Raw genomic sequence first — 12,112 nt, forward strand, 5'->3', positions numbered from 1 at the left:
TTTGATGACAGAGAGAGAGAGAGAGAGAGAGTGGTAAAAATGGTGGAATCAGTTGCTAGCTGTGCATGGTTACTGGATTGGAAATTGAAGATAGAACTAAAAACAGAGGTAGCATGTGGGTTTCGGAGCAAAATCTTGATCAACCCATGGTTCGATTGTCTTGACGAAGAACAACTTTCGTGAAGTCTTGGTAACCGTAGTCTTCAAGAACGAGCCACAACGCAATGACCCTTTTCATCAATTTGGGATCCAAACCCATGTTCTTCACTATTTTGTTGAAGAGTTCACATTCTTCGGGATGTTCAAGAATTAGTCCCGTTCTCACATGATTTCGAACCACGTTTCATGTGAAGATTGTAGGTAACTAATCAGTTTATAATGATGTGAGATGCAATAAACTTAATTACATGCACGCGTGAATAAAAATGAACAATAACATTGTTACAGAGCATGAGCAAAATTAACCTCTTAATTAATAAGCATAATAATGGAGATGATTAGTGCATCCAAAACCCTATCAGCAGGCATGGAAGACCCATCTCCAAAATCTTTGCCCAATATCAAACAGATTTTTAAATTGTCGAAGAAAAGAGAGAAATATTCACATTCAAGATCCAAACACGAGCCATATCTTAAGGGATATATAGTCCTTATTGAACAATTCTTGGAGCCAATTTCACCATAATGATAAATAGTATTGTTCTATCAACCAACATGAAAAAAATCCCATTAATCTACCTTAAACCTTCCCTATTTGAAGGGCAACAAACAGGTACCTTTATTTATTTTGATTTTTTTTTATTGGCAAAAAAACTTTATTAATGAAAAAAGCAATATACATGCAAAAATATATTAATAAAGCAAGGAAGTGCACTAAGCATCAAAGCAAACCTCAACAATCCCAACTAGGTTGGTATCGCAAAGGAAGCACAATCATATGCTAGCACTTGACCCGAGATTGGTGAGAAACCAATCAAAAGAACCAACAAGAGAAAGAAAAAAAACAGAACAAACCAAACAGCAGCATTGCAACAGTGCAAGTGGAACAAATGGAACAAAACATCAGCAGCACTAAAACACCAAAACTATGATAATGAAGACAGCTTCTAACCAATCAGTTGTGCTCTCCAAGATGCCAAAAGTACTTATGAGTCATGAGGCCCCAAAAGATAGGAAAGAGAATCTTCTCCAAACAGCTTTCATTGGCAACAAGTTCAACAGACCATTTATAAGCTCCAAAATCAAAATTATCTTCATTGTCTGGGCATGCACTTCTGGCTTGCTTGTTATCCCCCCAGACCAGTCTTGCTCTATCTCTCACCAAGCTTGTTGTTCCATAATAAATGGGCTCTTCACAAGCCAATATTCTCAGTCCACACCCCTTTATTTCTCTACAATGTTCTGTCAAATACTTTGCTGCCCTCTGGATTCCTAACAAGTACCAACATACTCCCACTGCCCAGGATCAGCAGCAAGCCATCCAGTGAACACATCTCCCTTATGAAGAAAACTCAGCCAATTTTACAAAACTAACAGATGAATAGCACAGCTTCCTTAGATTACCCAAAAGCAGTAGACTAAACACTGCAACATAGCAGGGCACAAACTATACTCCAAACCACCATGCTATCCTAATCCACCATGCTCAGACTCAGATAAAAACTCCTTTAACCCAAGCACCCTCTCACCAGGGCATCACAATAGCTGCAGATCAACAATACAACTGCAATACATGAGAGCAAAATTTCAGACGTATCAGTCGGACAGGTACCTTTATTAGCAATACATGAGAGTGAAATTTCAGATGTATCAGTCGGACAAAGTTCTTTCAGAGTCTGGCAGTACAGAGATTTTGCTTCAGTAATGGGCGGATGTATTCATGGTAGCCCTCAGGCACAACTGAATCATTCAGAGGATCTTTCCATGCTGCCTCGTAGAGTTTCGGATATACATTTCCGTCATAGCAGCCAAGTATCGAGCCAAAGAAGTGGTCAGTGTAGTTAAATGCATCAACAAGAGCAATTGCATTTGGACGAAGCTAAAGACAAAACATGAATTTGAAGCTAGTAAGCAAACTGGCAGTTTCAAATCAAGCTGCGTTAAAAAGGGTAGTAGTTAAAGTTGAATTATTGGGACAAACCTGAGAATACAAAGATCGGAGCTGATCATTTGCAAGTGAAGCCTGCTTGGCAGTGATGCAGCCAGTGGAGAGAAAATCACCTTGATGCTTGTTAAGAAGGAAGAGTGCATAGATGTTACAGAGCGCCTCTAATTGTTCTCTGACCCCCTTTCCAGGAATGTCTTGTAGCAATTTCTCGATGAACCTGAATGGGAAGAAATTTTCTTGTTTCCACATTAAAAATAAAAAAATAAAAACAGAAAGGTAGAAGAACAAGAAAACAATTTTCCTTGAGCATTCATCTCTAGCGAAGATAGCTGAAGCAAAGATATTGTTGAGTTCTCAGATCTAAAATTAACAGGAGAGAAAAAGTTGTTGGAAAAAATGATTTTTGGGGACTTTAATTTAATATTAAAGTGTGGTGACTTTAATTAAATATTAAAGTGGGTTCTAACCATTTTTTGTGTTGGGTCCAAGTGAGCCAAAAACCATTGGGTTTTGAATAAGAAATTGCCAAGAAATTGCTTCATGATGTTAGATTCATGAATAGGATTTTAAAGAGTATTTAAATCTTTTTTCTTGGTTAAAGGGGATGAATCCTTTGGGCATCCATACTTTTCATTTTGTGGAAAGGGGCTATGGATGCTTGGTGTTTTAATAACTAGCCTTAAAGGCTGGAGGCTCTTCCTCTCTCCCCTATACATGTATAAATTGAGACCCTCCTGTCAAGTTTCAATATAGAATTTTTTGCTTCCATTTTACAAGTCAGTTTGCCAGATAGTTCCTATTGTGAGAGAGTGCTGCCATTGTTTTGTTCACTAAGCTAGACAGATAGTGCTTCTGTCGTAGCTGGTTTTGACCGTCGTATCCTGGGAGACAGACGCCGGGTTTCCTCAAGCACTCGACCCGTAAGGCGGCGAAATCTGTTTTAAGGAAACTGCTTCCGTGCAGGCTTCGGTTTCGTCTCTTTACCCTTTTATTGTTTTGTGTATTTCTGTTGAAATTTAATTGTAATTATCAGCATATGTTCTTGGTATATAATTTGATTTCTTCATAAATCTATTTATTTAATTTCACAATTTTGAACAACAAGCTTAAAACAGATTTTATATATATTTTCTATGAAATTAATCGAATAGATTTATATACACTATTAGGTTAGTTTTGTATAATGTTACTAGGAAATATTGCAGAATTACTCACTATTTCAATGATTGTAAATCATGCAATGTTATTCTCTAATTGCTTAGTTTAATTAGAATGCTCTATTATAATTTGCATACTTAATTGTATTAGTATGATCTTGTTTTATGCGTATGGTTCATCATCTCCCTACCATGATTTGCATGAATTTTAAGGTTATAAAATGTAATTTATGGATGTTGCAATTTTGACATGCTAATTCTATTCTAGTCTCAATTTGTTACATGCTTATTATTTTCTAGGCTAGATTACATAATTTAATGTATTTGGAGTTATAGAGTTTTATGAATTGTGTACATGATTAATCTAAATTATCTAATTGGGTGCATTAATCTGAGTTTTTTAATTAGGTGCATTAATCTAAATTATTTATTTGGGTGCATTAATCTGAATTATTTAATTAGGTGCATTAATCTGAATTATTTAATTGGGTGCATTAACTTTGAATTTGACTTATCTATTTGGAGTTATTAGTTTAAATGTTTATTATGAATTAATTTCATTCATGACTCATGAGTATTGAACTTTATTTTAAAGTTGTAATTTAATTTTGAAGTTACAAATTTTATTTTGTTTTGGTACCTTCTATTAGTTGGTTACTTATGTAATTAATAGTTGGCTAGATGGTTTCAATTATTTATTATAATTAAATTTTTTTTTTAGTTTATTTGTTTATATTTTGTTGTGGTTTGCTACTAACTTTCTTTGTAGGGATACCAATGCGAAAAACAAATATAAAACCAAATGAATAGTATTTGGGATGTAAAAACAAAAATGTTTGGACTACTAACTTTTATGTTGAATAGGAATACCTAAGCGTGGAAAGGCTTTTAGACTAAATAGAATCCTTATGGATTAGCTATTTTATTTAAATGTTTGAAGCATGTTTTTTGCTTGAGATGTAGTTGATTTGTTTATCAATTTGTGGTGGCAGGTTTTATTTGCTTGTTTTGTTAGAAGCATTTTATATGCGTGTAATTGTTATAGCAATTTTTTAAATTGTTTGTAAGTTTGGAACTTGGTTTGGTTTTCTGTGATAGAAACCAAAGTTTTAGCTTTGGCTAAAGAGTAGTTCTTATTTGTTCAGAAATGACAACTAAGATGGATTTGGTTTCAAACCTTTGGAGTTTGAGGAAGTCTTTGGGTTTAATCATTTTATTCCCAAAGTGTTAGAAAACCAAGTTTGGAGAAAGTCTTTGGTTATAATCTGATTATGTCCAAAGTGTTTTTGGTTTTGAGAAAGGAAACCAAATTTTAGCATTAGCTAAAATATTTTTGATTTTATTCAGAAATAATGGGCTTAGTTCTGGGAGTACCGGTTAACTTTTATGAGTGGTGTAATTCTAGTAGCAAATTTTATTTGCTTGGGAATCGGTTTGTTATAACCTGGTTTATCTTCTGGAAATCTTAATTTTTAAATTGTTTCCTATGGACTAGGAGTCAACATGCTCTTGAATGTTTTGTCAAAAGGTTAACTGGGTTTTAAGTGGGACCGATATGACCCCTCCAATCTTCCTGGGAACATTCCTGACCATGTTCGATTCTAGGTTAATTGGTGAAACTAGTTTTGAATTAAATTTTTATCTAAGGGATTTTCTAAGGGTTAAGTTTATTTTCTGGAATCACAGAAGTGAAATTCTGTTGTGATGTTTCAAAAATGGCTTCAAAAGGTGACAAACAAAAATGTTGTTCCACCTGACAACCTTAGCCTCGCGAGATTCTTAAAGAAAGATCTTGAGAGATCAAGTATGATTGAAGGAAATCATAAGATTGCATTAAAAATTTCTCTGATTTGATCAGAAGCAATTAGTTTGGTATACTTATGATTGCTATGTGACTTTGCTTGAAAGCAAAGATGAGACAACCTGTTATAGTGGGTGAATATTTTTTGGTTTTTTAAATTCCAAATATATTCTTAAATTGGTGGTTCCTAGTGAGTACAAGATCACTGATCACAGAGATAGAAAACTGGTGGTTCCTAGGAGGTGTTAGAACACTGGCTACACAGTTATGAGATTGTGGTTCCTAGTTGTGAACAGATTACTGATCACATGTCAAGACATCATGATTCCTAGTAGTGGAGAGGCTACTGGTCATATGTCAAGACATGATGATTCCTAGTAATGAAAGAGTCTATGACCCTATGTCAGGACGTTGTGATTCCTAGTAGTAAAGTGACTACTGATCACAGGTTAAGACATTGTGATTCCTACTAGTAGAAAGTCTACTGACCACATGCTGAGAAATTAGTGATTCCTAGTGATAAGACTACTGGCCATGTTATGAAGTTCCGAATAGTAGACTATTAAACACTGGATTTTTGTTTCCTAATAGTAAGACTATTGGCTTCAGAGTGATAGGTTGGACCAAATATATTTAGGTGCCTAATTCGGTTGATGACATTCTGGGAATGTATTTACTGTGATATGATTTTGAGAGTTTCATAATCATTGTGACACAAGGATTTGTTTAAAACTTTGTATAAATTCTACAAAGAAGACCTGATTATCCAACTCCGTAATGAGGAGGATAATAGAAAGAAAGGAGGGAGTACCTCCTCAATGAAGGCCAATGTCATTGAGCATGGCAAATTTTCTGGGATGAGGAAGAAGCCCCCCCTTGAACAAGGGCTCTTAGCTGGGGCCAAGGGGTGGTGTCGCAAAGAAAATGGCATACAAGCCGCGGGAACCTGGTTCTCGGTTCTTTGGGAAGTGCTACAACTGTGGTAGCGAGGCTTTTAATTTTACTAGGGCTACACGCCACATCTGTTCCGAGAAGGAGCTGTTTACAACTTTCAAACCGGTTACAAACGGTGAGAAGTTGTTTATGGGAAACTCTACTACCTCATTTGTTGAGGGAAAGGTGGTCCTGATGTTAACCTCAGGAAAAGAGCTAACCTTGAACGAAGTCCTGTATGTTCCGGACATTCGTTAGAATCTTGTCTCAAGGTCTCTTCTCAGTAAACATGTTTTTCGCATGGTTTTTTGAGTCCGACAAGGTTGTTCTGACGAAACACAAGTGTGAAACTTGTGTTGAAGCGAAGTGGACAAGATGTCGTACGAGTTATGGAAAGGCGTTAAGTCTTCGTATAAATTCTTACGAATATGGGGGTGTCTTGCAAAAGTGGCGATTCCTACACCCAAACGAGTTAGGATAGGCCCGAAATCTGTGGATTGTATATTAATTGGTTATGCACATAATAGTAGTGCATATCGGTTTCTTGTTCATAAGTCTGAAATTCCAGACATACACAGGAATACCATCATGGAGTCAAGGAATGCATGTTTCTTTGAAGACATTTTTCCTTGCCGAACCCATGCAGGGGTTCCAAGGTCTTTGGAGCAATTTGATGAGCTTACTAATGAGGATGATCATGTTGATGATCCAAGTGATGATCAAATTGAGGTTTTAGATGAGCCCAAACGGAGTAAAAGGGCTAGGACATCCAAATCTTTTGGTCCAGACTTCTTGACTTATATGGTTGAGAACGAACCACAAACTTTCCACGAAGCTGTGACTTATCCTGAGAGTCCTTTATGGAAAGAAGCGATCAAAAGTGAGATTGACTCCATCTTACAGAACCACACGTGGGAGTTGGTAGATTTACCTCCAGGTTGTAAGCCTTTAGGCTACAAATGAATTTTTAAACGAAAGATGAAGGCCGATGGGTCTATTGACAAGTATAAGACAAGGCTCGTTATCAAAGGGTACAGGCAACGAGAAGGCCTGGATTACTTTGATACGTACTCACCTGTAACTAGGATAACATCCATTCGCATAGTGATTGCGATAGCAGCTTTGCGCAATCTTGAGATACACCAGATGGATGTAAAGACAACTTTCTTAAATGGGGATTTGAATGAAGAAATCTACATGGAGCAATCTGAAGGGTTTTCAGCTCCAGGACAAAACAAAAAAGTCTGCAAACTTGTCAAATCTTTGTATGGTTTGAAGCAAGCGCCTAAACAATGGCATGAGAAGTTTGACAATGTAATGTTGTCAAATGGGTTTCGAATCAACGAATGTGACAAGTGTATTAATGTCAAAGACACTGACAGAGGTTATGTCATTTTGTGTCTATATGTTGATGATATGCTCATTATAGGTAGTAACGATGAAATGATCAAAACTACCAAGAAGTTGTTAAACTCTAAATTTGACATGAAGGATATGGGCATTGCAGATGTTATTTTGGGAATTAAGATTACCAGAATCTCTGGCGGAATTGTACTTTCTCAGTCTCATTATGTTGATAAGATACTTGAGAAGTTTAGTGGACCAGATACGAGTGTGTCATCGACACCTGTAGACTTAAGTCTACACTTTACCAAGAATAATAAAAAGAGTGTCTCTCAATTAAAATATTCTCGGGTAATTGGAAGTTTAATGTATCTGATGAGTTGTACTAGGCCAGATATAGCTTACTCGGTTAGCAGGCTTAGTAGATACACAAGTAATCCTAATGCTTCTCATTAGAAGGGCATTGTGCGGGTGTTAAGGTATTTACGCTACACTCGGGATTATGGGCTGCATTATACTCGATATCTAGCGGTGCTTGAAGGATATAGTAACGCGAATTGGATATCAGATATAAAGGACTCAAAGTCCACTAGTGGATATGTGTTCACTCTTGGTGGGGGCAACCGTGTCTTGGAAATCTTCCAAGCAAACGTGTATATCTAGATCAATGGTGGAATCAAAGTTTATTGCTTTGGATAAAGCAACGGAAGAAGCTGAATGACTTCGCCATTTCATTGAAGATATTTCACGTTGGTCTAAACCTGTGCCAGCTATTTGTATTCATTATGATTGTCAATCTGCAATTGGTAGGGCACAGAATAATATGTATAATGGAAAGTCTAGACATATCCGTCGTAGACATAATTCCATACGACTACTACTCTCGAATGGAGTTGTCTCTTTAGACTATGTAAAGTCTAAGGACAACATTGCGGATCCGCTAACCAAAGGGTTAAGTCGAGTGTTAGTCGAAACGTCGTCAAAAGGAATGGGGTTAAGGCCTTTGGAAGTTACCGGAATGGAAACCCAACCTAGTTGACTGGAGATCCCAAGATCTAGGTTCAATGGGACAACCTAATTGCATGTAACGGTGGTATGTCACTGAGGAGGTTAAACTTCCTTCCATTCCTTCTATCAGTGATACCTGCAAGTGTAGAGGATAAGCTGAGCTTTTAATGACTCTTATGTGTTAAGTTGTTGAGCTAAGTATTGCAGGATACTTTAGTAGAGTCACCTATGTGAGTTTGAAGTGGGACCACTTCTAGAAGAATTGGGCAGGCCAAGATTCTTTGAAACCACTCGCTGAACCAGGCTAGTGTCCAGGGCCACACAGGGCACACCAGTGAGAACATAATGGTGGTAGGAGTAATTCCCGTGTGAGATCTATTGTCTCAGTTTACATAAACGGTAGAGCAGTTCAAGATGTCTTATTCACTGATCTGCCAGTAAACTCGATAGGTTTTCACTGGGAGAGGTTCAAAGCCAAAAGCTACCTTCTCTGATGTCGAGGTTAGTCCGTTGTACTCTCTCTCAGAGTCTTTATTGTTGAACGATGTCTGTTTGTTGAGTCATTCGGTCAATTTTTATTCATGTGGAGGATTGTTAGAAAAAATGATTTTTGGAGACTTTAATTTAATATTAAAGTGTGGTGACTTTAATTAAATATTAAAGTGGGTCCTAACCATTTTTTGTGTTGGGTCCAAGTGAGCCAAAAACCATTGGGTTTTGAATAAGAAATTGCCAAGAAATTGCTTCATGATGTTAGATTCATGAATAGGATTTTAAAGAGTATTTAAATCTTTTTTCTTGGCTAAAGGGGGTGAATCCTTTAGGCATCCATACTTTTCATTTTGTGGAAAGGGGCTATGGATGCTTAGTGTTTTAATAACTAGCCTTAAAGGCTGGAGGCTCTTCCTCTCTCCCCTATACATGTATAAATTGAGACCCTCCTGTCAAGTTTCAATATAGAAATTTTTGCTTCTATTTTACAAGTCAGTTTGCCAGATAGTTCCTATTGTGAGAGAGTGCTGCCATTGTTTTGTTCACTAAGCTAGACAGATCGTGCTTCTGCCATAACTGGTTTTGACCGTCGTATCCTGGGAGACAGACGCTGGGTTTCCTCAAGCACTCGACCCGTGAGGCAGCGAAATCTGTTTTAAGGAAACTGCTTCCGTGCAGGCTTCGGTTTCGTCTCTTTACCCTTTTATTGTTTCGTGTATTTCTGTTGAAATTTAATTGTAATTATCAGCATATATTCTTGGTATATAATTTGATTTCTTCATAAATTTATTTATTTAATTTCGCAATTTTGTACAACAAAAGTAGCTCACTTGGAAACTATAATTAATTGGCAGTGAGCAAGTGCGGCCTCCACCAAATCAGCTCAGAGTTCCGCAAAGCCTAAAGATAAAAAACAACAATAGATAGAAATGTAAATCTATTTTATTATAAGCACAACTGCATAAGAAGAAACACTTAAAGAACCGTATCATCTAGTTCATGTAATTCTCATCATTAGACTACCCAACCAAGCCAATGCATCAGATAGATAATATTGATCCAAAATTGATGAATAACAATGATGAAAGCATCTAACCATTCCTGTACATATGTTCCTCCATTAAGTTCGGTGAAATTTTACACAGTAACAGCAGAAAATAAAAAAACATAGAAGATTTGACTTCTATCAAAGCAGAAATACCTTCCTCTGGATTTGAAAACTTGGTTAAATTTTGAGCACAGGCAACAGACATTCTAGCAGCTCTTGACTCAAATGCTTCCAATATTGCACTAGGCTTTAACCAATCCTCAGCTGCATGCCATCAAAGAAGACAGAATACAAGTGAAGAGATGTGAATGCAAATCGAGACCATTGTCTCTTGGACTAGTGATTTGTTAAGGTGTCTTGTGTAGTTGACAGTTCAAATTACAATCGAGTATTACATGATTGTGGTTTAATAACTTCTTAAGGCAACAAAAAATGGTTATATGTAAATTGTCACACCTAGGTCGCAGAACACTGTTTCAACCTTCTCGCTCCTGAAAGCTCAAATAAGAGGAAATAATCAGCACACTCAAAAAAGGACCAAATACCTCTTTGAACATTGGAACGGCATTGCATTAGATGCTCAATTTGTCCCATATAAGATGTTGTACCAGCTGGTTTCTTGCCAGACCCGAGCTGGGAAGCAGTCTTCATGAGAAACCTTGCAACCTACAGAAGAAAGGCACATGAGCAGATGTGATGGAATAACCCAGTTGCAATCTACCACATATTAATACCCAAATGCTCAACTGGTATACACTGAAACCTAGTAGTTTAAACCTATCCAAACTCCAGTCATGGGAGTTTGGATTATAACATTATTCAGCTATCTATCTAGTGACTTAAAACAGTAGTAGATACAATACCTTAACTCATAGCAAGAAAATACCAGTGCAAATGCAACCAAGATAATTCCAAGACATATTTATCAAGGCAGATTGAATTGACTGAAATTTCAACAAAATATTTCATATGATTCCCTCTTTCTTAGTAAGTTCTACAATCTACTGTCTATCCAAAGAAATAAAATGCAAAATAGAAGTCAAAATTTCAATTCCAGAAACCAAAGTTCAGCATGAAGATTGATGAATTTCAGATTCTATAAGCAATGCTCAGATATAAAACACAATTATGATACTATGAAAGATCTCTACTGATATCTATATCACTAATCCCCTGCTTACTAAAACTATAAATCAATGGGAATTCTGGGCATTCAACACAAGAAGGCAGATCTTGTTTCCAAATAGTACTACTGCTGCAGCAAGTTAAGTTCATTCAATATCGTATCTCAAAACCTTCATATCAAGAATAAAAGAGAAATCAAAACAATTAAAAACAATGTTAAAAGTAAGTCATATCACGTACCCATAAAAAAAGCACAATATTGTATTCTTCGTATGTACAGGCAGGGACATAAACGGCAAATAATTCAGGAAGCCCACTGGTACAAAGGTAGTCATGGCCGCCACATAATTTTCGGCACTCTTCAATACCATCCTGCAACAAACATGAGTCGTAAACCATTATGAAGTATTTATTATCACTATTGCAGGCTATACATGAAATAAACAAACTAAGTGGAGGGAGTGGCTCTTAAAATACATTCCCTAGTTGCAGAATGAGCAATTTTAATAGAACACAAATCAGTTTCATACATTTTTTAATTCTTAAGATACAATGGTTCAGTTTGTTATCACATATTTGCCTAGAAATAAATGAACTTCCGTAGGAAATACAAAAATCTAGGGTTAAATGAGTTCTAAATGAGTCAAAGACTAATTACGAATACACTATCAAAATAACGAAAGACAAACAAAGAATTCGTCATTGGAAATGATATTTTATGAAGTTGCAATGAGTAACCAAACATTTGGAAACTAAAAGATAGATTGATACATCCCAAGTACCATGAAGATGTCGTGTTAGAGCAGCCTAAGGAGGAAGAAGCTACAGGTCTGCTGCAGAAACTCTAGTTTCCAACAAAATTCATAGCCATTGGATCATTGTAGAAAGAGATGCACTGTTTCTCATACTCTCTCCTAATAAGGAAAGCCTCATAAATTGAGCTGAGCTACTAATCATTTGCCACAAAAGAAAAAAAATACATCCACAACAAATGCAGCTCATATGAGAGGTCCAACATGTGGTAACAGTCAATTTAAAAGGGGAAAAAAAGTAAAGCCAAGTTGTCAAACAATATAAATCAGTGAAACTGAAGAGTC

General features: G+C 36.5%; 1 pseudogene across 1 annotated transcript; it reads right to left on the reverse strand.

The window, feature by feature from the left end:
• Positions 1-1,769: 1,769 nt before the first annotated feature.
• LOC114300311 (peroxisomal acyl-coenzyme A oxidase 1-like) lies at positions 1,770-11,441 on the reverse strand (annotated as a pseudogene). The gene is made up of 6 exons (XR_014345383.1): positions 11,256-11,441; positions 10,436-10,556; positions 10,044-10,154; positions 9,673-9,742; positions 2,141-2,324; positions 1,770-2,038 (listed from the first exon to the last, which is right to left on the reverse strand). The product of XR_014345383.1 is annotated as a peroxisomal acyl-coenzyme A oxidase 1-like (transcript).
• Between the last annotated feature and the right edge of the window lie 671 nt (positions 11,442-12,112).

Source organism: Camellia sinensis, chromosome 11 (genome assembly GCF_055761805.1).
Source record: "Camellia sinensis isolate YWXY chromosome 11, ASM5576180v1, whole genome shotgun sequence".
Taxonomy (NCBI): domain Eukaryota; kingdom Viridiplantae; phylum Streptophyta; class Magnoliopsida; order Ericales; family Theaceae; genus Camellia; species Camellia sinensis.